A 26355-nucleotide genomic window follows, 5' to 3' on the forward strand; every position below is an offset into this window, starting at 1 on the left:
CACTTATCATAATGTTCCATTCGATTATGGAACAAAATCTAGGGCTAGGAAGACCATCACCAAGGTCACAAGGGGAGTCACCCCTAGAGTTGATCTTGATGAGTCCCAAATGACCAAGGCTTTAAAGCCTAAGAGGGTCATTAGGAGGGTTGCTAGGGAAGTTATCCCTAGTGAATATTTAGTGAAACCAATGAGCTCAAATAGGTATTGGGTTCCTAGGAGCATCTTCTCTACCCCATAGATGGGTTAGAGAGTGTCAACTCCGATTAGAAGGGTAGTTAACCCAACTTTGAGGAAATTGACGCTCAAGGAGCATTTTCAAGGTTTTTGGGAACCTTTGAAAATGAAATGGAATAGTTACTCCTTGGAAGAGTAAAATGTGCCATCATGGAAAATGATGATGTTAATTTCAATTGGCACAATTTGGGAAAATCTAGAGAACTCTTGAGGAAAAATGAAACATGCCAAGATTTGAGGATAAATTTGATCTTTAAGTGGCATGGATGAATCTAGAGTTCAAGAAGTGTCAAAATTAGGATTTTGGCATATTAGGGCAATCAAGGGTTAAAGCTTAAGTATTAGCTAAGGCTAAGGATACTTAGATAGGTAATCTAGGTATGTCTTATTCATGCTAAATCTTGCCATGATTATTTGCCCTCACATGTCATGACATCATGTTTAATTTTATCATTTGATATGTCATGATAAAGCTTAGGTTCTTTAGATGTCATGCTTTAGTTAAGTTTCATACTTTATGCCATGACATCATGATATTGGCACATGTTTTCATTTATGATAGTATTTCATGCCATGTCATCATCTCTTGCATTAATAATCAATGAAATTGATTTAAGGATAAAAGCACATTTTGATATTGAGATCAAATTGGTGTTTAGAAAATGCATGAGAACTTAGCCTAAGTTGACCTAAACCCATATCTCACATCAAAATTGACTTGAATGTGTTTGATACACCTTAGATGTGTGTGAGATATTAGGATGATGAGTTAGGATCAAGGTGCATAGTTCTTGTACCTAGATGAACCTAATTCAAAATTGGGGGATCATAGGGAAAGCTTATGTACAAGTCATGTACATTTAGCCCTAAGATTATGGTCCTAAATTAAAAGGTTTAAAATCATTTTGAAATTGATTTGAAAAACCTTGATGAAGCTTTTCTAGTGATAACATTCATCATTGAACAAAGTGATACAAAGTTTTTGAAACTTTGAGCTATTTCAAAACTTTTCAAACTTTGTATCAAGATTTGAAAATGGAAGTTATTTTCATAGAAAACTATTTTTCCTTGATAGTATATGTTATGAGGAATATATCCTCAAAATTTTATAATTTTTGGAATTTTCTGGAATTTGTTGTGAGTTTCTGAATTTTGGGAGAAGGAAATCAGAACTCGAGTCTATCCAAGGCTGGATCGGTCACTGGACCGATCCAGGGAAGGCTGGATCGGTCTGGGGACCGATCCAGAGGGGTCCTGATCGGTCCGGTGACCGATCAGGCGTGCTGAATTTGCTGAATTTCGACTGTGGTCTGAAATTTCAGCTGTAACGACCCAATTTTCCCTATTTCAAGTTCTAAAAGTCCATAAAAATATTTGGAAATACTTTTAAAATATTCTAGAGATTTTTAGGAATTTTTAGAGTATTTTTACGTAATTTTTGGAGGTCGTTTAGTAGGGTTACAAAAAGAAAGAAGTTTCTTAAAAAAATGTTGAAGGTGAGATTCGAACCCACGACCTCGGGTCGGACTGACCCAAGCAAAACCGGTCCAACCAGCTGAGCTACACGGTTTTGTTAACCTTATATGGTGAGAACTAAGTTTATAGCATAGTTAAGGATTAGGAAATAAATAGGTATTAAAAGGAGAACTTGAGTTTTACCCGAGACCTAATTTTCCTCACCTTTCTCTCCCGACGGCGCTGTTCCTCTCCTCGGGCGAAAACGCAGCGGCGTTAGGGCTTCGATCCGGCGGCCGACGAGCACCTTTCTTCGAGAGCTCTTCACACATTCGTGACCGGCTCATCGAGGGGAGCACGCAGACACGAAGAGATCGAAGAAATTTCAAGTCTCTGCAAGCCCTAGAAGCCGATCTCGGCTGTAAGTCCAAGAAATCCAAGGTGAGTTGCTTCTCACCTGCAGTAGGAGTTGCTCCGATCTTTCGGTTTCGTTTCCTTGTTTCCCGAGTTTCTTGAATCCGAACCATGCTATAAAGATTTTTGGTTTTGGGTGTTCTGCCGTGGGTTTCAAAGAGGGACCAAGAACTGGTTTTGTTTAATTGAGCATGTAGGATAGTTTTGCGCCAAATCTAAGCTTGCTAGGGATCAAGTTTTTGTTTCTCCTTGTTTTTTTGAATCTGCCGTGACCTAGGGATGAGTTTAAAGTTCCTACCGTGACCTTCAGGATGGAGAAAGGGCTTAATGGATTTAGCCTTGATTGATGTTGCTTTAGCTTTTATTGATTCTGTAATTTCTGGACAAATATATTGGCTTGGGTCATTTCCTTTATGCTGTCGTGAGTTGATTAAGAAGAGGAGAAGGGATTTAAATTGTCATAGCAATCACCCCTTTTAATAGCATGTGCTTAACAGAAATCTGCCAATGCATTTCTTAATAGAATAGTTGACTTCCTTTGCTACCATATCAAGCTTTGCATAGGTGTAAACTTCAGCAGATTATAGCCTATATAAGTAGAAGAAGTATTGCAGATTTGGTTTAGCTTATGTGGCTTGCATTATCTCGGATTAATGGGGCTGGTAGTTAGCTTTCTTTTGCTTTTATCACAGCATGTTTAGAAAGCTTAAAGTTACTTTCTTTTGCTCTTATCACAGCATGTTTAGAAAGATCAAATTAGCTTTCTTTTGCTCTTATCACAGCATGTTTAGAAAGTCCAAGTTGCTTTCTTTGTGCTATTTTTATAGCATGATTAGTAAGCTCAAGTTGCTTTTCTTTGCTCTATTTTTACAGCATGATTAGTAAGCTTAAAGTTGCTTTTCTTTGCTCTATTTTTACAGCATGATTAGTAAGCTCAAGTTGCTTTTCTTTGCTCTATTTTTACAGCATGATTAATAAGCTCAAGTTGCTTTTCTTTGCTCTATTTTTACAGCATGATTAGTAAGCTTAAAGTTGCTTTTCTTTGCTCTATTTTTACAGTATGATTAGTAAGCTCAAGTTGCTTTTCTTTGCTCTATTTTTACAGCATGATTAGTAAGCTTAAAGTTGCTTTCTTTGCTCTATTTTATAGCATGATTAGTAAGCTTAAAGTTGCTTTCTTTAGCTCTATTTTATAGCATGATTAGTAAGCTCAAAGTTATTTCCATTTGCTATTTTAACAAGCATGAACAGCCATGTATTCTAATGGAAAAATAAGAATCCTATTAAATACTTTTAGAAGTATTAACAAGTAAAAGGAAGATAAAGAAAAGAAAGGGAAAAGGCTAAGGCCTTAAGTAAAATCCCGAATTCAAGACTTTAGGGATTTTGGCACACAAGGTGCTTATTAAATGCCAAGGCATTTTATTATAAGAAGTATTTAAAGATAAAAAGTATTTTACTTTTAAATGGCATGTACCGGACACAAGATCCAAGGGATGGGCTCCAAGTTGCCCCTAGGCACATGGCCTAGAAGTATCTTAGTAGTTTCGAGATTAGCTACCTCGATTCTTATTAAGAATGCGCGCAAAGTGGTACAATGCCGGGCCCAAGAGAAGTTGATTATTATTTTAAAGTATTAAAGTATAAGTTTTGAAACAAATGAAACAAGCTTCAAATATGTTTAGAATTAGAAAGTTTAGTTTCTTGTTATTTGAAGCATGCAGTAGTAGTTTATTTGTTTCTTGCTATTAGATTATTCAGCATGTTTAGCTTTATTTGCTTTCAGCATGCAGTTAGTATATTATTCTTGTGAGCATGAGTAGCTTTACAAGTTTAGTAGCTTTACATGTTTAGTATTTCAGTTAGTATGCTTCCTTTATTGGATTATGAGCATGATTAGCTATACATGTTTAATATTTCAGTTAGTATGTTTCCTTTATTGGATTATGAGCATGATTAGCTATACATGTTTAGTATTTCAGTTAGTATGATTCCTTTATTGGATTTTGAGCATGATTAGCTATACATGATTAGTATTTCAGTTAGTTTGATTCCTTTGCTATTTATGAGCATGAGTAGCTTTACATGTTAGCATTCAGTTTTAGCATGTTTTTATTTATATACATGCATATCGAGTTTTGTGAGTAGATAGCGCTCACTAAGCTTTATGCTTATAGACTGCACTTCCTCCTACTGCAGATAAAGGAAAGGAAAAGATTTAGCAAGGAAGGCGACAAGGTGGTGGTGATGAAGGTGTGTGATGCCAGGACTATGGAGAGATCATGAGTTTGCTAAGGAAACTGTCAAGACTCCTTTGAGTTTTCTTTCAGTTATTAAGTTGATAGAGATTGTATTAGTTGTTTCCTTTGTCTATGTTGATTAATTGAGTCTATTCCGCATTGTTAGTTGAGTTATTTCCTATTGTTGGAGCTATATAGTTTTCTATTGCTAGAATAGTTTCTTTTTAGTGTCGTGTTATTATTTCTGCGTGGTTGTGAAAAATATGTTCCAGCCGCCTGTGGCTGTGTATATAGTGTTTGTATCCCAGTTTGGGGTCACCGGTACAGGGGAGACTCTGCCGAAATTTTCGGTAGGGATTCCTCGTAGTTAAGTAGCGTACCGGTTAAGTAGAGTTAGTAGTTAAGTAACGGTCATCCATAGAGAGTAGTAGAGTAGTAAGAAGGGTGGTCGTTACATCAGCTGTGGGAATTGAGTTTCGGGTTTCTAAAGGTTTGAAACTCTCCAAGACATTGTTGGTGCAATGGTCAAGGGGGAGTTGACCTTTAGGGGGAGTCTTAACTAATTGTCAAGGGGGAGTTGACTTTTAGGGGGAGTTTTTTTTTACTCCTTAAGACTTTTGAGGATTAGTGATATGAGATTGTCACTAAGTTGAGTGTTGAGTTTAGTATCAAGGGGGAAATTAAGGGTTTCAATGAAAGGTATGAGACTTTCATTAGGAAGAAACTCTTGACCTTGATTCCCTCTTTTGGATGTGTGTCAAAAAGGGGGAGAGATGTCCCAAGGGGGAGAGTGTAGGTTTTGGAAGAATGTTCAAGGAAGAACATTGGAAAACCTAAGTTAGGTTATCGGGTTAACCTAACTTGATTTTAGATTTTGTCAAACATCAAAAAGGGGGAGATTGTTGGTGCAACCTTAGGTCAAGGTTGACTTGGTTGACCTGACTCGAGTTGACCTGACTCGAGTTGTGTTTTGATGTTTGACGATGTTTGACGAGAAGAGAAGTTCTATTCTTGATGTTTGAAAAGAATAGATGTTTGGGAGATTGTTGGTGCAACCGTAGGTCAAGATTGACCTGGTTGACCTGATTCGGTGAAAAGTCCAAGTATGGAGACTTGACACTGGAAAAGTCCAAGTATGGAGACTTGGCACGGGAAAAGTCCAAACAGGGAGTTTGGCGCAGGGAAAAGTCCTGGTGAGTGAAGCCAGGCAGTCGGGAAATCCTGGTGAGTGAAGCCAGGTGAAAATCCTAGTGAGTGAAGCTAGGTGAAGGTGAAAGTCCTGGTGAGTGAAGCCAGGCATTCGGGAAAGTCCTGGTGAGTGAAGCCAGGCAAGGGAAAGTCCTGGTGAGTGAAGCCAGACAGATTGGAAATCCTGGTGAGTGAAGCTAGGTGAAAACCCTAGTGAGTGAAGCTAGGTGAAAGTCCTGGTGAGTTAAGCCGGGCAAGGGAAAATCCAGATGGATCAAGGGTGATCGGACATCTGGTGTTGGGAAGTCCAAGTAGATCAAGGGAGTGATCGGATACTTGGCACGAAGAGGAAAGCCCAAGTGGGTCAAAGGGATTGACCGAACACTTGGTGGAGAACTCTAGCAGGTCAAGGGAGTGACCAGATGCTAGGAATGATGAATCAACAGGTCAAGGTTGACCGGATGTTGGTGTAGAAGCCTGAGGTTTAGGGCTGGGGAGTTTGGATCGGTCTGGGGACCGATCCAGTGATACACTGGATAGCCTGATCGGTCACCAGACCGATCAGTAACCATCCAGTAGCCTACTGTAGGTTATCTGATCGGTCTGGAGACCGATCGACAACGATCGAGGCGCAGAAGTTCGAGGGAAGCTGATCGGTCTACGGACCGATCAGAGTTCCGATCGGTCCATGGACCGATCGGAGACCCCAGTTAGGAATGGATCGGTCCGTGGACCGATCCACATGGAGCTGATCGGTCCACGCATCGATTCAGTACCAGCCGCCATGGCACAACGGCTAGATTTCTTCTGTGTTTCTTCGCTTTCTTCGCAGGTTATAAAAGGAGGGCTGCTGCTGCGAGCCTCCTTCCTTCTTCTTCCTTGGATTGAAGCTTCTGCTTCCTTGGATTGAAGCTTCTGCTTCTGTGCTCTGAGGTTCTAAGCTTTGTTGAGCTCGCTTCCGAAGCTTCGCGTGAGCTTCCAGTCGTCGATCAGCTGCTGCAGTTGGGTTGTGAAGTTGCTGCTTCATCGCCTCCGGTCGACAGAGAAGGCAAGCGAGTGTTGCATTCATATTGTTGTTTGTATTTGCTTCTTGCTTTCCTTGTACTCCTTTCTTGTTGTTACAAGTATCGTGGCGAGGTTTTTCCACCCACAAGGAGCATTTATTAGCCGGTTCTCCGGGGACTCATCCACCGACGGATTGATAGGCTTCGTCCACCTTACGGACACGCCGAGGAGTAGGAGTTTATCTCCGAACCTCGTTACATCGGTTTGTTTGAGGTTTGTTTTCCTTTCGTTTCTGTGTTTATTTTCCGCTGCGCTAACACGTTTTGTAGAAAGAAACGACGATTTGGTGTCGGCTATTCACACCCCCCTCTAGCCTCCGTACGAAGGATCCTAATAGTTTGGGTTTTGACGTTTGACAATACATGTAGACAACACATGGAGATTGCAGATGCGATTGTTCATATGGGAAGATTGTGAAGGAGAGTCAAGTAGGTCAAGGGTGACTGGATACTTGACTGGGAAGTCCTAGTGAGTGAAGCTAGGCAGAAGAAAGTCCTGGTGAGTGAAGCCAGGTGAAAGACCTAGTGAGTGAAGCTAGGCAGTTAGGAAATCCTAGTGAGTGAAGCTAGGTGAAAGTCCTGGTGAGTGAAGCTAGGTGAAAGTCCTGGTGAGTGAAGCTAGGTGAAAGTCCTGGTGAGTGAAGCCAGGTGAAAGACCTAGTGAGTGAAGCTATGCAGTTAGGAAGTCCTGGTGAGTGAAGCTAGGTGAAAGTCCTGGTGAGTGAAGCCAGGTGAAAGTCCTGGTGAGTGAAGCCAGGCAGATGAGAAGTCCTAGTGAATGAAGTCAGGCAGATGAGAAGTCCTAGTGAGTGAAGCCAGACACAGGAAATCCAGATGGATCAAGGTTGATCGGACATCTGGTGTTGGAAAGACCAAGTAGGTCAAAGAGATTGACCAGATACTTGGCACGAGGAAATCCAGATAGGTCAAGGTTAACCAGACATCTGGTGGAAGTCCAAGTGGGTCAAAGGGATTGACCGAACACTTGGTGAGAGAGTCCTAGCAGGTCAAGGGTGGCCGGATGCTAGGCATGATGAACTAACAGGTCATGGATTGACCGGATGTTGGTTTAGGAGGCTTTAGATTTGATTTTGGGCGAAATCATGAGCTGGATCGATCAGCCGATCGATTGACTCATGCCCAATCGATCGGTTGATCGATCGGGCGAGTCTTCGCATCAAGCCTCCTCCCAATCGATCAGTGGATCGATTGGGAAAATCGCGCGATTACATAGAACAGCTTTGAATCGATTGGTCGATCGATCCAGAGCCCCCAATCGATCAGGCGATCGATTGGGAGGTGTTGTTTTCGCGCGATAAGCCCTGGATCGATCAGCCGATCGATCCAGACGATCCCTGAGAGCACAGAGGTGCTCTGGATCGATCGGTCGATCGATCCAAAGCCTTCCCAATCAATTGGGAGCAATCCAATCGATTGAGATTTGACCGTTGGCGCAGGATATAGCTGTTGGCGAGCGTTTTCTCTCGGTAGAACTTCCACGGATTCGATCCTTCTCTTCAGCGATCTTCACAGCGACTCCACAAAGTTCTCACCACCAGTTCTTGAAGGTTCTTGGAGGCTTGTGCTGGTGCACGTCCAAGTTAAGAGGCGAGAAAGAAGTTAGGGTTAGGGTTTTCTTGTGCAAACTTGTAAGATCTTATTGTATTTTGTTTCCCTTTCTTTTCTTCTTGTACTGAGAGCTTGTAAGGCTTCTCTGCCTTCGGTAGTTACCGTAAAGGAGTGTTTTTTATAGTGGAGGGTGCATGAATGTGTGGATCCTTCGACTAGTCACCTCTTCTTGAGGTGGATACCAAGTAAATCTACGAGTTAGCGTTGTGGTGTATTGTTTAATTTCTTGTATTTTCCGCTGCACATCTTCACGAGAAGCAAGCAACGCTGAGCACGAGATCGCGCCGAACTATTCACCCCCCCTCTAGCTACATTTCGGTCCCAACAGTATTAAGATTTCTAGGAGTCGAACCTAACTTAACCTTCAAAGATATCTCCACTAGTGTCCATCATCATGTCCAAAATCAGATCTTCACAGCTAGAAAGCCACAATCACACCTTTACTTCTTTCCCAAGAAACCTCTTTCCTTCCTATCCAAGAAACCCTTCTTTCTCTTATAAAAAACCCTCACCTTCTCAGCTATTAGAGAGAGAAAAATAATGTACGATTTCTTAATCTATCTACGATCTATCCTAAGCATCCTTACCATTATCTCCTACTCACCCTATGTATCTCACTCTCAACTCATATATAATATATTATATATGAGTTGAGAGTGAGATACATAGGGTGAGTAGGAGATAATTAATGGTAAGGATGCTTAGGATGATGAAGAAAAAATTGAAAGATTTCTCAATGTCACATACTAAATGTACCCTATCGTTTGTTTAATTATCTTCTAAGAGATCAATAATGTCTTACACCAAGTTTCATCTCATCAAATTAATTGTGCATATAAACAACAAAATTAAGTATGAATAATATTAGCAAGACTTCGAACACAATATCAAAGATTATCAAGATATAAAATAGTAGATTGAAGATGACAATGGAGGTCAGAGAGCTAAAAGCTCTAGTTAAGCAACCTACAAGGCATCATTGGTTCATGGTGCTTCTTTATGCCCTTAGCTCATTCATGGAAACTCTCCATGATTGCCTCTTTCAATTGTTCAACCATCACAAAACTTTAAGGGTGCGTTTGGTTGGGGGTTATTCTTGATAACCTTGGTTATCCATCCAAGGTTATCAATAAAAACTCTGTTTGATTTAGGTAATCGATGATTCTCGAGTAATGTTTCATGTCCGACACGTCAGCAAAAGGGGCATGCAATCATCAATTGGAAAACCTCGAAAAACTGAGGTTTTTCTTGATTCCGGGGTTAACGATTTTCTTTTTTCCAAAATACCCTCGGATAAGAGAAAAATGTGACAAAAAAAGAAAAACGCAAAGAAAAAAAATTAAAAAATAATTTTTTTTAAAAAAAAATAAAAATGGCAAAAAACTTAAAAAAAATAAAAAAACATAAAAAACAAAAAAAATTTAAAAAATGAGAAAAAAATAAAAAAAACAAAAATAAAAAAAAGTAAAAAATAATAAAAAAACATTAAAAATATAAAAATGTAAAAAAACATAATTTTTTTTTTTTAAAAAAAAAGTAAAAAAAATTTAAAAATAAAAAAGTAAAAAAACTTAAAAAATTAAAAATTAAAAAACTAAAAAAAAATAAAAAACATAAAAAAACAAACAAAATAAAAATAAAGAAAAACGTGAACAAGTAAAAGTAAAAAATAGATGTAGAGTTTAAATAATAATAATAATAATATATTATTATTATTATTATTATTATTATTATTATTATGTATAGTTGGTTTTGTAACTAAGGTTAATATAATAAAATATTAAACTAGGTTATTTATTAAAACCTTCAAACAAATAAGTTTTTGTTGCATTACCTAAATTGAACCAAACAATATTTATTTATGCTTTATTCTCCATAACCTTGGTTATGTGATTACCAGGTAATCACATAACCAATGTTATACATGATAACTTGAACCAAACACACCCTAAGAGAGCAAAATGAATGGACAAAAATTAAAAGATTTTTTTATGTATTATTAAAATGGTACTTTATTTTGCCCTATTTTATTTTTATTTTTAATGTGGGTGTGACAACTATGAAATCTAAATTGTTATATAATTATAATAATTATGATTTTATAATCATTATAATTTTATAGTTGTAATAGATATGATCTTGTAGCTATTATAATATATATTGATTAGAAATAATTTAAGACTTTATGCTGTAGTAATTATGATTTCTTATTAGTATAATATAATATTGATCAATATTAATAAAAAATAAAGTGCCCATATTATAAATATTATGAATTATAATTGATACAATATAGTATTATTTGTGTTGATAGAGTTGAAATGTTTATATTATAGTAACTATAATTCCATAATTACTATCATATCATATGAATGAAAATAAGGTATTTTAAAATAAAAATAGGTTAAGGTGAGATAAAGCCTTATTTTAATGATAAATAAAAAATCTTTTTAATAATTCATTTTTAATTTTTTTTTTTTGTCTAAAATGGATTCATAGCCGTACGTGTGGCCCTTGCTTGGTCAAGTTGGATCCCAACATAAGAAAAGTATTTTAATGTTTTCAATATTTTGTTTTTTTTTTAAAAAAACTATTTGAATCTAGGGGCTCCATTTCATTTTTGGCATTTGTGAGTGGCAAAAATCTAGTGCCATACTTTTAATATAGAAATATTTTTTTTAATATAAAATGTATTCTAATGAATTTAATAATAATTTTTATTTACTCAAAACGATGAAATTTCAGTTTAAAGAAATTAGGAGTGTTTTGGTGATTTTGAAAGTTTAAAAATGCGGAAAAGAAGATGGATCAGAGGAAAGCAAAGGAAGTATGAGCCACACCTTCTCGTCTCCCTTCTCCCTCGATCTCTCACTGCAACTGATACGGCTGCTACTTGTACTCCCCCTCCTTCCCATTTCCGTTGCCGGTTTCTACCCCGCTGACCACTTCCTCCTCGCCTGCGGAGCCCCCGGCCCCGTAGCTCTCCCCGACGGTCGTGTCTTCCTCCCCGATTCCTCCCTCTCCTCCTCCTCCTCCTCCTCCTCCCTCTCCTATTCTTCCTCCACTTCCATCCCCCTTCTCTACCGCAGTGCTCGCGCCTTCCCCAGCGCCTCCTCCTACCTCTTCCCGCTCCACCCCTCCGACGCCCTGTCTGGCCTCGTCCTGCGCCTCCACTTCCACCCCTTCCCCTCCTCCTCCCTCAACCTCTCCGCCGCCCTCTTCAACGTCTCCGCCGATGGCACCACCCTCCTCTCCCTCTTCTCCCCGCCACATGGCCTCTCCCACCCCCTTCCCAAGGAGTTCTTCCTCAAGACCGACGCCTCCTCTCTCCGCCTCACCTTCTCCCCTTCTCCCCCCTCCTCCCTAGCCTTCGTCAACGCCATCGAGCTCTTCTCCGCCCCCGATCGCTTCGTCTCCGACATGTTTACCTCGATCCCTTCCGATTTCTCCTACTCCGGCTCCCCGCTCTCTGACTACCTGCTGGAAACCCTCTACCGGATCAATGTCGGCGGCCCGTTTGTTACCGCGGAGAACGATACCCTCTGGCGAACATGGGAACCCGACGACGAATACCTCCAGACGCCGTCGCGAGCTAAAGCCGTCGCATTTAACAGCGAAATCAAGTATCGACGAGGGGGGGCCTCGCCAGAGACCGCCCCTGAGTTCGTTTATGGAACTGCTAGGGAGATTAATACGGGTAACTCATCAAATTCTACATTGCATTTCAATCATTTCAACATGAGCTGGAATTTTCCAGTGCCCAACTCGGTTCATGGATACTTCCTTCGATTGCATTTCTGCGACATAATTAGCACAGCATTGAATGAGCTTTTCTTTGATGTGTATGTCAATGGCTATTCGGCTTGTAAGGATGTTGATCTCTCATCACTATCCAGATACACTTTAGCTTCACCATACTACATAGACTTTGTTGTTGAGGATAGAAGCAACAGAGGAGGCATTACAATTAGCGTTGGTCCTTCTGCTCGTAGCCCTCCATGGAAGATCAATGCTCTATTGAACGGCCTGGAGATTATGAAGATAAATGGGGTCGTTTCGATATTGAAGATCAACAAGAAAAGGATGCATGGTGGAACCATTATTTGCTCTGTTCTTGGTAGCTTAACCTTTGTTTGTGGATTAGTGGCCTTGGCTGTAGCTTTAGTTCGCCGGAAGAGAGTGACAGATCATATGCCTCGGCTCCAAGAGGTTGTCACTTGGTCTCCATCTCCCATGTGTACTGGGACTGGGAGTTCATACCCTAGATTGACAGAATTAGCAAATGTCTCCCCATCCACCAATCCTAATCATCAGTTTAGGGTGCCTTTTGTTGAAATTGTCTTGGCTACGAAAAATTTCGATGAGAAGGCTCTTATTGGGGCAGGAGGATTTGGGAAGGTATACAAAGGTGTTCTTAGAGATGGAATCGATGTCGCTGTAAAGAGATGCACCCGTGAGTCTCAACAAGGGTTGGGAGAGTTTCAGACAGAGATTGAGGTCCTATCAAAGATATCAACATGTTTCAATGATTGGATATTGTGAGCAGTAGATGATCTTGGTGTATGAGTTCATGGAGAAAGGTCCCTTGAGAGACCATCTTTATGGTTCAAGAAAGCCATCTCTGTCTTGGAAACAAAGGCTTGAGATTTGCATTGGTTCTGCGAGGGGTCTGCATTACTTACACACTGGTTCTGCTCAGGGGATCATTCACCGCGACGTTAAGTCCTCCAATATCTTGTTGGATGAGAACTACACCGCCAAAGTTTCAGATTTCGGTCTGTCAAAGTTAGGCACTCATAGCAATCAGACTCATGTCAGCACCGGGGTTAAGGGAAGCTTTGGCTATCTTGATCCTGAGTACTTCAAAATGCAACAGCTTACTGATAAGTCTGATGTGTACTCTTTCGGTGTTGTGCTTCTTGAAGTCTTATGCGCAAGACCTGTCATTGATCAATCCCTTCCATGGGAACAGATAAATTTAGCTGAGTGGGCAATGCCGTGGCAAAAGAAACGGCAACTTGAGAGAATCATTGATCCCGCGTTGAAGGGTAAGACTGATCGGAAGTCATTGAAGAAATTCGGCGAGACTGTGGAGAAGTGCTTAGCACAATATGGAATTGATAGGCCAGCAATGGGTGATGTTCTCTGGAATTTGGAATATGCTTTACAACTCCATGAAAGAGCAGTGCACCAAGAACCACACAATGATAGTTCGTCATTAAATACACATCAGGCTGGCACAAGTTCGGTGGCATAGTTCGTCATCAAATTCACTTCAGGTTGGCACAAGCATGATAACATCTAAAGAAAACGAGTTCAGGTGATACAGCAGTTTTTCTTCTCGGTCAAGTGTTCACGTTACTGATATTGTGTCTGGCTCCTATTTGTGTAACTTGCTATTGCAAATACTTGCCCCCAATGAAATCAAAGTAGTTTTAATTGCCAAAATGTATTAACCCAAGCATCGAAACTGAAGATTGATGGTTCCTTCTCATCTCAAAAAGGTTGCATGGTTCATAGCAGAAAATGTCTTAGTTTCCAAGAACTAAGAAGTATATCTCTGTTTGTCTTATGAAGCATCCTTCAATGTTCTTCCATTGTTGAATCTCTGTTGTTTTCTTCCATCTATTCGTCTGTCTCGGCAAGTTTAGCTTCCGATCCGCAGACTAACTGCTCGAATCGACCGGACACTGTTGCCTCTAGTTGGTGGAGTTGGAATGATAACTCTGTGAACATTCTTGTTGACAAGAAAGTCAAAGGAGTAAGACTGGCAACGTGCATTTGCGCCTTGTAAGCTTATCTGTTCAGCATTATTGCTAGAACCAAGCACCGCGTTGCCCTACTGCCTTTATTTGTGATTCCCCACCGGCTTTATATTCTTGTGCATTCTGGTCAAGTACTTGACCATTGATTAATTATGTGTTCATACTGTTTAAAATATAACTCAAGTGTTATTTTCAAAACAACTAATTGGATTGCAACTATCAATCTATGTTCCGTTGGTTTGTTAAAAATTCTTGATGGATATGCATCTCGTCAATCTTTCTTGTAGTATATTGGTGATGTATAATTTGTGACTATGATAAGTATCAATACAATGACGAGGTATAGTTTGTGACTACCAGTATACCATTCCATTAACCTTTCTAGTTTGACCGCACGCTAACTCTATTTGAGTTAAATTGACTAGGTGAGTCGATGGAGCTAGTTAGGTTGATTGGATTAGATGGATCTAGCAAGCTAGGTAGATCAGATAAATTAGTCGGACAAATTAGTTGGGTTGGTCAAGTAGCGATATGGATTGGAGCTTGGTTGAAAGATGTTGGAAAAAATTCAAAAGAGCACCCATTTTTAGTAGAATCGGATATTCCTTTTCAATTTATTATAAAAGGCATCTCATCCCGCCTCTATACATTTTACTTTATGAAATTATCCTTATTTTGTACTATTATAGTAACTACAACATCATAGCTATTATGTAATTATCTCATGGCAAAAGACGAATATATTCACCCCCAGCGCCTCCGCCAACTTATCCTAGGACCAACACAGAGGAGGTAAATCACGGACGACTACTAGCCTTTGGAATAATGACTAGCACATAAGGGAGACATTTACCTCGGCTTTACTGAGGTTCGAACCCCAGACTTATCTCATGGCTACTATGATGGTAAAAAAAAAAAGGTGAATACGTTCGCCCCCAGCGCCTCCGCCAACCCGTCCCAGGGCTAACACGGAGAAGGTAAATCACGGGCGACTACTAACCTTTGGAATACTAACTAGCACATAAGGGAGGTATTTACCTCGGCTTTGCCGAGATTTGAATCCTAGACCTCATGATGGCAACACCTCATGCGCTAGCCACTAGACCCATCCGAGAGGATTATCTCATGGCTACTATGATCCTATAGCTCGTAGCTGTTATAACATAATATTGTATTGATAAGAAATAATCTATCTATGTTGTAGCAGCTATGATTCATAACTGTTATAATATGATGTTTGTATTGATCAAACTCAGATTTTGATGTCTGACAAAAGTTAAAGTTAGATTTATTTTCTAACCTATTTACTAAGTGTGCAGGACTAAAGGACCTAACACTAAGCTGAAATCCAGTTAGGTATGGAGGACCTAATATCTGCCCAGTTGGGTTTGCGAAACCTGATAACTGGTTGAATTTCAGATAAGGCATATGGTATGAAGTCCTAGTGGGTCAAATATTGAGTAAGTCAACAAATGATAAGTGAGGTAAGTACTGGACAAGAGTGATCTATAGGCGTTGGCTCAACTTAAATTTATTTTAAAAGTCTAAGTTGAGACCATTACTAGATTTTGATCATGGTAAGACAAAATCTAAGTCATAAATTTATTTATTTTATTCATGTGCTCACTCTGTTTTATAGGATATCTTTGTTATCTGGACTAACATATTTTGTAGGAGTTAAAATGTAAAAGTTAGTCTCGAATGAACAATGCTCGAGGTGTCTCGGAGTTATGGGGAGGTGCCTTGGAGTTGAATGGAGGTTCCTTGGATAGGGTGGAAGTGCCCTCGCACAGATAAAGTTTGAGGATAGAGTTTCACTAAGGGGAGGTACCTTGGAGTGCATTGGAGGAGCCTCGGAGCTGATAGAGGCGCCCTCACGTAGATAAAGACATGAGGTTGCAAATCAGATAAGCGCTATTGGAGGTGCCCTGGACCCTTGGAGGCGCCTCCAACACTATTTAAAAGAGGGTTTCGAGCATAGGCTTAACTACAAATTTACTACACAATTCCTCGATCTTCTTGCTGCTTCAACTTCATACTGCTACATTGTCTACTGCCTCACTGCTAGATGACAACATCCAATACTGTCAGTAGACTGACACCAACACACAAACACATCCATTTCGACATCTTTATGTTAGTAACAAATCTATTATTGTGCATGCTTATTATTATATTTGTATAGGAAAGTGTAGGATGTTACTCTTATCCTCGTATTTTGTATTCGATATTCGAATTTAGTGAATTTCCCATTGGAAAGGTCCAAAGGGCCAGAGTATCAGAGTAAGGTCACTCTAAATTAGTGAAAGAAACATAAGAACATTTCATTTCTTTTTCGAAAAAATATATATTGTTCTTGAGAGTTGTCCGGGCATGCTTTCGACCGCGTAACCCATAATTTCCCTTTGCTTTCCAATAAATTCAAACATCGGTTCTGCTTCAGGCCGGAAGATCACCCTTCTTTTACGACACTCGATCGAAGCACCGTACTTGCTCAGGAAATCCATGCCCAATATAATGTCATAATCCTGCATGTCGAGCACTATTAGATCACAATAGAGTTCTCTGTCTGTGATTCTGATAAGAGCGGCTCGCAGCATATGGGTAGATGACATCACTTCTCCCGAAGGTAGGGTCGTTAAGAACTTGCAATCTAAAGCTTGCGGTGGCACGTCTATTTCCTTTGTGAAAGGCGTGGAGACGAACGAGTGTGTTGCCCCAGTATCAAATAATACAGTAGCATGCTAACTGAAAATAAATATCTGACCTGTGACAACCGTAGAAACATTCACCACGTCTTCCTTGGTGAGAGAGTAAATCCTGGCATTTGTCGTAATTGGTGGGGCTTCCAATCTCCCTTGGCTTATCGGAGTACCTTCTATCACAGCTTGCATCTGGTGTAGCTGTGAGGGAGCACTCCGGTTCTGAATATACTACTGAGGAGGTGCCTGAACCTGGGTAGGGCAGTCCCTAGCTCTATGTCCTTCCAGTCCACAATTGAAGCACCTATTGGTGCCCTTGTGGCACACCCCGGGATGCTTCTTTCCACATGTAGTACACTGAGGGTACGTGGGTTTTTTGTTCGCTGGACCACCCTTAGAGTTGTTCCATTGCTTTCTCTTACCATTGTGGTTTTCTTTCTAGCTAGTTTTGGTACTTTGAGGTTTCTGTCCTCCCGACTGGGCTTGACTCTTGCTCTCGTTCAGCGCCTTCAGGTAGTGTTCTGTGATCAGGGCACTGCTGATCAGCTCTTTGGCGGTCTGCAGTCTATTAACTCCGCCGACCACATTCAGAGCTATCTCGGGTCTGAGCATCTTCAGCATGAGTCTGACTCTTTCTGTACTGACCAACACTGGGCATAGGCATGCTAGTCGGTTGAATCTTTTCACATCTTCATTAACTGATAGGTCACCTTGTCGGAACTCGGTGAACTCGTCGTTGTGCTTGTTTGTCACCCGCATATGGAAGAATTCTTCGAAAAATTCAGCTTCAAAATTCGTCTATCTCATTTGGTTCAGTTGCCTCTTTGCTTTAATCCTGTCCCACCACATTCTGGCATCTCCAGAAAGACAGAATGATGCACACTTGACCTTTTCATGCTCAGGCCAGTCCAGTAGCTCTACTATACTTTCTACAGTCTTGAACCAGGCTTAAGCGTCCCATGGTTCACAAGTGCTAGAGAAATTTTCCGGCTTCAGCCTCTGCCACTGAATTAGATACGCCTCTTGTCGAACCACTGGGGCTGGGCCTATCGGTGGTACTGGTGCAGCTGTAGGTATGACTGACATTTGATTCTGGTTCACTGGTGGGGTGGTAGGGTTCCCTTGCTGATTCATCAGAGCATTAATCACTTGCTGCTGTTCTGTAACTTGACGCTGGAGTTCAGTAACTACATGCATCAGATCAGGTGGGGGTACTGTCTCATCGACTCTGTTATTACGTCTCCTAGCCATGCTTATCTTCATATATGACAACAAAGCTAGCTTAAGTTATCATCATTCCTAACAAGGCTAGCATAAGATTATTATCATTCCTACTTACATTCATGCATACTTAGACTAAAAACATTCCTTATCATACATAAAAGAAATAAAGTAGACATAGAAGTTCTTACTTGGAGCGGCAGGATGGAGGCTTGATGTGTGTGTAGTGGAAGGGCAGACCTGCTCTGATACCAAACTGTAACGCCCGCCCTTCCCCTACTGATAGCAAGGACGGCGCTACGTGAACATACATACATGCATATGCAATCATTGCAGCGGAAGAATTCTTTTTAAAAAACTTAATCATATAAACAACTAGGTGAACATGCCAGCATTCATGCATATAAAATTTATTTACTATCTATTACTTGAAACATGATACATGCTTGTTTAACTAGAGCATAGAGCGTACTAAATAAGAAGGAAACTAAACATGTATATTGTTCTCTAGCGTTCATGATAACTAACAAGTACTTAACATTTTAAGGTTTCATGGAAACAAGGGAAAATATAAGTTCACCTTAAGTATAAACCATCCAAACCAGTTCAAGTTAATATCATCAAAAGTAGCAAGAAAAGAAATAGTTCACAAGCAAAAGCTTAAAACACATATATGGCTTGAAGCACAAAACACAGATCTCTTCCACCATGCCACTGCCACACACATCTTTTGCCCCCCTGCTGCTCCCTTTAGTTTAACCATTCTTTACCCTTTTCTGCAGTACAAGGAAAAGTAAAACTATAAGCACATAGGCTTAGTAAGATCCTTTCCTACTCACAAAAACATACATCATGAAATTGATATAGAGTAATGACATGTTCATCTAACCAACACATAGATTTAACATTTCATGATAGCATAAAGTAGTGTCATACTCATTTGGGCAAAATCATAAGCATAGCATATGAGAGCATAAACATAAGGTAGTAGCATATTCATCTAGGTATCATAGACATATCTCAAGAGAGCATCTTCCTAAAGTATAATAATCATATAGCATGAAATAAGTATATGCAAGATGTTCTTTTGAAAACATATATCATATAGGTACTTAAACATAAATCTCAACATGAGGGCCCGATATTGTACCACATACATGAATTGCGCGCATCCCTGAATAAATCCGAGGTAGCTAATCCCGAACCTACTAGGGAACTAGGCCCGTGCTTCGACCTAGGGGCAACTTAGGAGCCCATCCCATGGACCATTCTTAGGGTCCGATACAAGCCATACAAAAGTAAAATAACATATCATATGTCTTGCCATATCATGAAGAGTGCTCTTAGTCCCAACTTATAGGGAAGCATCTCTTAGGCATTTCATCATACATAAGCCTTGCATAAGCATAACATGGTAACATAAAGTTCACATAACACATAGCATATCATGAAGAGTTATTGTCATGCATAGTTGGGGTTTTGATCTTTCTACAAATCCTAATTCATGTTGGTGCGGTTAGTACTAACGATTTAACCCAGGTTTTGATGAATGACAAATCAGGTTAAGTTAGTTTGTTGTTGTCTAACACTCTGATCGAGTGTGCAGAAGAAGTCCAGACAGGTCGACGGGCTGACCGGATGTCTGACACGAAGTCCAGCTAGGTCGACGGGCTGACCGGATAGCTGGCGAGAAGTCCAAGCGGGTCGATTGGTTGACCGGACGCTTGGCGAGAAGTCCAGACGGGTCGACGGGCTGACCGGACGCCTGGCAGGTAAGTGAGGTAAGTCACTAGAGGGGAGTGACTGCGAGGACGCGTTCCCGGGAAGGGAACATTAGGCGTCGATCCGGCTTAGATCCATTTCGGATATCTAAGTCGAGATCGTGACTAGATTCCGGTCTTGGAAAGACGGAATCTAAGTCATACTACCTTGTGCTAATTCATACTATTATAAAATGTGCTAATAATCTATGTTGCAGGTTATATATTGCTTCGGACTAACTTTGTTTTGCAGGAAAAGGGAGTTTTCTGGAACAAGGTGGTCCGGGCGCTCGGAAGGCAAATTATATCCAGCCGAGTCGTCGCCACGTGGAGCATCACGGTTTGTGCAGCTACGTCGCATTCTAGGCGCCCGGAAGGGATCCAGGCGCCCGGAGCAACATATAAAAGAAGCCCCAGGCAGGAGCTTCAGAATCAATCATCAATCTGAGAACTCTTCTACTGCTGGTCTTGCTGCTCTACATTCCTGCGACGCCGACAAAGCTCCGACAAAGTGCTCCTTCGGTTTTTGGTTTATTTCTTTGTCGGTATTACTTTGTTTCATTAGCATTTCCTGTATTCATCTTGTAACTATATTCAAATTGCTAGTGATTGCCCAACGAAAGTAGTCAAGGACCACGGGCCTTCGAGTAGGAGTCGTCACAGGCTCCGAACGAAGTAAAAAACAACTGTGTTCATTTACTTTTCCGCTGCGCATTTTTACTCGATATTTTCGAATCGATATTCACCCCCCTCTATCGAATCTAACGGTCCTACAAGTGGTATCAGAGCGGGTACCGCTCTGATTTGGTGCAACCACCAATCAGGCAAAGGAGGGACTTTTTTAAAGAAAAATTAGATATCGTTTGTCTTTAAAATAAAACTACGCCTTTCGTTTTTTCCCTCCAAAACGGTTTTTGAAAAATACATCGCCATCTTGTCACCATTGTTTAGTATTTAAAAAATATTACATTTTCAAAATTTTGAAATAATATTTTTTTCAAATATTTTATTAATATTTTATTATTTTTTTCGAAAATAGTGAAATATTATTTTTTCCAGCACTGCTAATCCAAGACCAAGTCTTGGGATTTTTTTTCTGTTTCTCTGTGTGCAAGAATAATGACTCTTCAAGAAGGACGGAACCCCCACGAACCACCACCATACGATCAAGATTTCAACTATTGGAATCGATTAATGGAATGCTTCTTAGGAAGCGTAAACTTTGATTATTGGCTGATATTGAGAAAACCTTCTCAGAACTCAGAACTAAACACAAATGTAAGTAAAATCATTTGTAATGTTTTACCTAACAATGTTTTATGCAGACTAGAAAAGTACAAAGATGCACATGAGCTTTGGACCCAATTGATCAAACTTCACGAGGAGCCGATGGAGCTCGAGGATCAAGTAAAAATTGAATCCGAACTCGGGTTAGATCCAATCGAAAAGCCTACTGAATTAGGGGTTGCGCTCAAGGTTAGTGATATTTACCAAAATACCCCTGCTAATAGTAGTTTAAAAAATATGAGCATTGATCTGGTTATTTCTGAAAATATATGTGAAAATAATGTAGTTGACAATAATTACAAAAATACCCCTAGGATATTATCTGATAAAACAAATCCAATTAATTTAAAAAATTCAAACTTAAACCTAAACAAATCTGAAAACTCAAATGATAGAGATGACAAGGTCAATATTAATCTAGACAATATTAATCTAGAAAATCCTATCCAAACCCAAGATAATTTAATTAATAAAAAATTAAATTTTAACAATAAGAATAATCTAATAAATTCCACTAATTATATCAACTTAAAAAATAAAGAAAATATAAGAATAAAATCAAACACTTAGATAAAATCAAAACTAAATTAAAATTAAATGTTAAAAATAACATATTAAATAAAGATAATCCAAAAAATTCAAAATTAACAATTAATAAAAGGTTAAAAGATAAACCTTTAAGGAAACATAATTTAATTAATTCAAAGTTAAAAATGAATAAAAACTTAAACTTTAAAAATAAGCTATTAAAGAAAGATAATTCAATTAACCTAATAAAAGTGAAATTGAAAGAAAATTTAAATATTAAATACATTCTCTTAAAGAAAGATAATTTGACTAATTTAATTAATTAAAAATTAAAAACTTGAATCTAAATTACAAATTAAACATTAAATTTTAACCAAAACTTAACTATAATAAACCCAGAACTAAAAACTAAATTAATGGCCAATAATTTAGGGGGAGGTTCCAGAATAGCTGGCACCTCCAAAACTAACCTACCCGACAGGGTAACCCTAACCAACCTACCCGAAAAGGTAACCCCAACTAACCTACCCGACAGGGTAATTAGGACTAGTTAAAGAGGGTTCAAGTTTAACTTGAATCATGGTACTGGTGAAGTTTTTTGATGATAGTACGTTGGGGAAGCTTGGGCATCGCATGTCTAGAAAGATATGGCTTCAATCTGATGCATTTGGCCAAGTGGAACCGACCGAAGCTACCTTTAAATGGATCCTAACTAGTTAGACCAAGGTTTAGTACTAAGCTCCGTGGATAGGACTATTCGAAAAATCTCAAAAGGTTGGTTACTTCTAATGACGTCCATGTGACTCACCAAGCTTAGAAGTTTATCCGAAAAATGCCTATTTGTTGAGACCAAAGCTAAACCTGAATCTAACACAAGTTAAACCAAACTCTGTAATTAAATCTAATTCATCTCACAAAATTATAGGATTCCCTGATTGATAATCTAGATCGGGTGAGATGAATAAGGATCAAATTAATTTTCAAATTAAATTAAAATTAAATTTCAAATTTTAAATTGAATTTCAAATTAAAATTAAATTTCAAATTTCAAATTAAAATTAAATTTCGAATTTCAAATTAAATTAAAATTAATTAAAATTAAATTTTGAATTTCAAATTAAAATTAAATTTTGAATTAAAACTAAATTAATTTTCAAAAAAAAATTAATATTAAATTAACTTTAAAAATTATTTTAAAAATTAAATTAACTTAAAAAAATTATTTTAAAACAAAAATTAACTTTAACAAATATTTTTAAATTTAACTTTAAAAATTTTATATTTAACTTAAAAATTTTATTCTAAACTTAAAAATTATTTTTAAATTATTTTCAAATTTTTTAAAAAATTATTTTAAAAACTCTTTTAAAAATCATTTTAAAAACTTTAAAAATTTCTTTTAAAAATTCTTTTAAAAATCATTTTAAAAACTTTAAAAAATTCTTTTAAAAATTATTTTAAAAACTCTTTTAAAAATCATTTTAAAAACTTTAAAAAATTCTTTTAAAAATTATTTTAAAAACTCTTTTAAAAATCATTTTAAAAACTTTAAAAATTTCTTTTAAAAATTATTTTAAAACTCTTTTAAAAATCATTTTAAAAACTTTAAAAAAAAAATTCTTTTAAAAATTCTTTTAAAACATTTTAAAAATTATTTTAAAAACACTTTTAAAAATCATTTTAAAAACTTTAAAAATTTCTTTTGAAAATTATTTTAAAAACTCTTTTAAAAATCATTTTAAAAACTTAAAAAAAAATTCTTTTAAAAATTCTTTTAAAACATTTTAAAAATTATTTTAAAAACTCTTTTAAAAATCATTTTAAAAACTTTAAAAATTTCTTTTAAAAATTATTTTAAAAACTCTTTTAAAAATCATTTTAAAAACTTTAAAAAATTCTTTTAAAAATTATTTTAAAACATTTTAAAAATTATTTTAAAAACTATTTTAATAATCATTTAAAAACTATTTTAAAAATTATGTATCATTTTGAAAAATTCTTCTTTTTTTTTCACTATAATAAAATTCTTTTAACTTAAAAAAATAGTAATAATAATAAATTATTTCTATAGACTATTTTCACTTTAAAAATTATTATTTTGACTTTAAACTCATTTTTAATCTTAAACATCATTTTAACCTTAAAACTATTTTTTAAATTTAACTTAACTGAAAATTAGATGTTAAAGTAAAACTCATTAAAACTTAATTTAAACATTACTTTTCAACTTAATTTAACCTAACTGAAAATTAAAACTTAAATTAAAGCTTAAAAATTTAACTTAAACTTAAAACTTAAACCTAAATTAATCACTGATATTAATTTTAATCTAAAATCAAAACTGAATTGAACGTATATTAATTGTCATTAAATAATTATCAAAATCATTTAAAATCCTGTTAGAAATCCCTTAATAATAATAATAATTATAATTCTTTTAAATTCATTTAAAACTTAGACACCTAACTTAAAAACTTAAATTCCATTAACTTTAACTTTAAACTTAATTATGTAATTAATAAGTAGAACTTAACTATTTAAGTTTAACTTTATTTGAGAACTAAGCTTGATTTGATTAGAACCTAGGTTTAACCTTAGTAAAAATATTAAAATTACTCTAAGTCATTTTTTTCAACCTTTAAAATATTAATTATTTTTTAAAAACATAATTAAAGTTTGACTTAAATTGAACCTTACTTAATCTTGTTTAATAACGAGTTTAACTTCAAATTACTACCAACTTTAAACTAAGTTATTCCAACTTAAAAGGAAGTAAATGAAAAGTTAAATTATAACTAACACCTTCATCAATTAATACAAAATTTAGATTATATTAAATTATTGAATCAAGCAAAATTTAATCAATTTAATACAAAATTTAGATTATATTAAATGATTGAATCAAGAAAAATTTAATCAATAAGTTATTAATATTGATTAATTATTGAATTAATAACAACTTATCTTACTTAACATTACACTAAAGGTTAACTCAGTTCAACTGAATCTAACGTTAATTACATTTAGTTAAATTTAAATGAACAATTTTATAAAGATAATTATACAATCGCCTAAAACACTTAGGTACGAAAATATGTTACGGTTGTAAAATTTTATATTAAGGGGGAGTAATAAATAAGGAGGATTAATAAATTAAAGGAGTATCAAATTCAGGGGGAGGTTTTTAATTATCTCCTTAAGTGTTATTTTTTAATCTTCTCTTTAAAATCTCTCTAGAAAATTCTACCTCAATTTTTTTTCTACTTTGAATATATTTAGCAAATATTTTCAAAATTTTATGTCAGGTTCAGGGGGAGAAATAAAACTAATTCAGTTTTTCAAATCGAATTTTAAACTTAATTTTGAAAATCAAAGTTTAAAAATTAATTTTCAAAATCAACCTGTTTAAAATTGTGAAAAATTTCTTAAATCAACTCACAATTGTTTGTTTTAAATCACAAACTTTTTATCCTTTTTACTTAGTCCTTGAAAACTGAACTTTTCTAGTATTTTAAACCATGGTTTTGAAACTAGTACTTTTGAACTTTGAAAATTTGATTTTGGAAAAAGAATTCTACAAAATTATTTTTGAAAACTAAAAGTAAAGTTCAAAATCATTTTCCTTAATTTTGAAAATTGAATCTTTTACAAACTTAGTGTTGAAAAATTAATTTCAATCAGTTTTGAAAACTGGATTTTTCAAACTTAGTTTTGGAATTTTGATTTTGAAAACTTATGTTTGAAAAGCGTTTCAAAGTTGAAACGTGTCTTGAAATTTAAAACTTGATCTTGAAATTTAGAACTTATACACTTATGTTTGAAAGTTATTTTTCTAAAAGCTAAAAGCTAATGCTTCAAACAAGTTTTCAAAAAGTTTAAACTCCCCCAGATTATCTTGACATTTTTTCTTTGTCTGAAGTCTATGCCTACTTAATCCATGCTTATTTTTGATGAATGCCAAAGGGGGAGGGTTAGGTGGTTAAGTTAGCTAAACCAGAATTGAAAATACAAACTAACTTAAAAACCCTTTAAATGCTTGTTTTTTTCTTGCATATGTTTTCACTAACTTAACCAGGTTGTCATTCCATCAAAAAGGGGGAGATTGTTGGTGCGGTTAGTACTAACGATTTAACCCAGGTTTTAATGAATGACAAATCAGGTTAAGTTAGTCTGTTGTTGTCTAACACTCTGATCGAGTGTGCAGAAGAAGTCCAGACAGGTCGACGGGCTGACCGGATGTCTGACACGAAGTCCAGCTAGGTCGACGGGCTGACCGGATAGCTGGCGAGAAGTCCAAGCGGGTCGACTGGCTGACCGGACGCTTGGCGAGAAGTCCAGACGGGCTGACCGGACGTCTGGCAGGTAAGTGAGGTAAGTCACTAGAGGGGAGTGACTGCGAGGACGCGTTCCCGGGAAGGGAACATTAGGCGTCGATCCGGCTTAGATCCATTTCGGATATCTAAGTCGAGATCGTGACTAGATTCCGGTCTTGGAAAGACGGAATCTAAGTCATACTAACTTGTGCTAATTCATGCTATTATAAAATGTGCTAATAATCTATGTTGCAGGTTATATATTGCCTCGAACTAACTTTGTTTTGCAGGAAAAGGGAGTTTTCTGGAACAAGGTGGTCCGGGCGCCCGGAAGGGATCCGGGCGCCCGGAAGGCAAATTATATCCAGCCGAGTCATCGCCACGTGGAGCATCACGGTTTGTGCAGCTACGTCGCATTCTAGGCGCACGGAAGGGATCCAGGCGCCCGGAGCAACATATAAAAGAAGCCCTAGGCAGGTGTAACGACCACCCTTCTTACTACTACTACTACTCTCTAAGAGTGACCGTTACTTAACTACTAACTCTACTTAA

The 26355-nt window shown here is 37.2% G+C and overlaps 1 pseudogene; it reads left to right on the forward strand.

Annotated features, from left to right (window-relative positions):
- The first annotated feature begins 11010 nt into the window (after positions 1-11010).
- On the forward strand, positions 11011-13675 carry LOC122034848 (annotated as a pseudogene).
- The last annotated feature ends 12680 nt before the right edge of the window (positions 13676-26355 follow it).

This window comes from Zingiber officinale, chromosome 11B, assembly GCF_018446385.1.
Source record: "Zingiber officinale cultivar Zhangliang chromosome 11B, Zo_v1.1, whole genome shotgun sequence".
Taxonomy (NCBI): domain Eukaryota; kingdom Viridiplantae; phylum Streptophyta; class Magnoliopsida; order Zingiberales; family Zingiberaceae; genus Zingiber; species Zingiber officinale.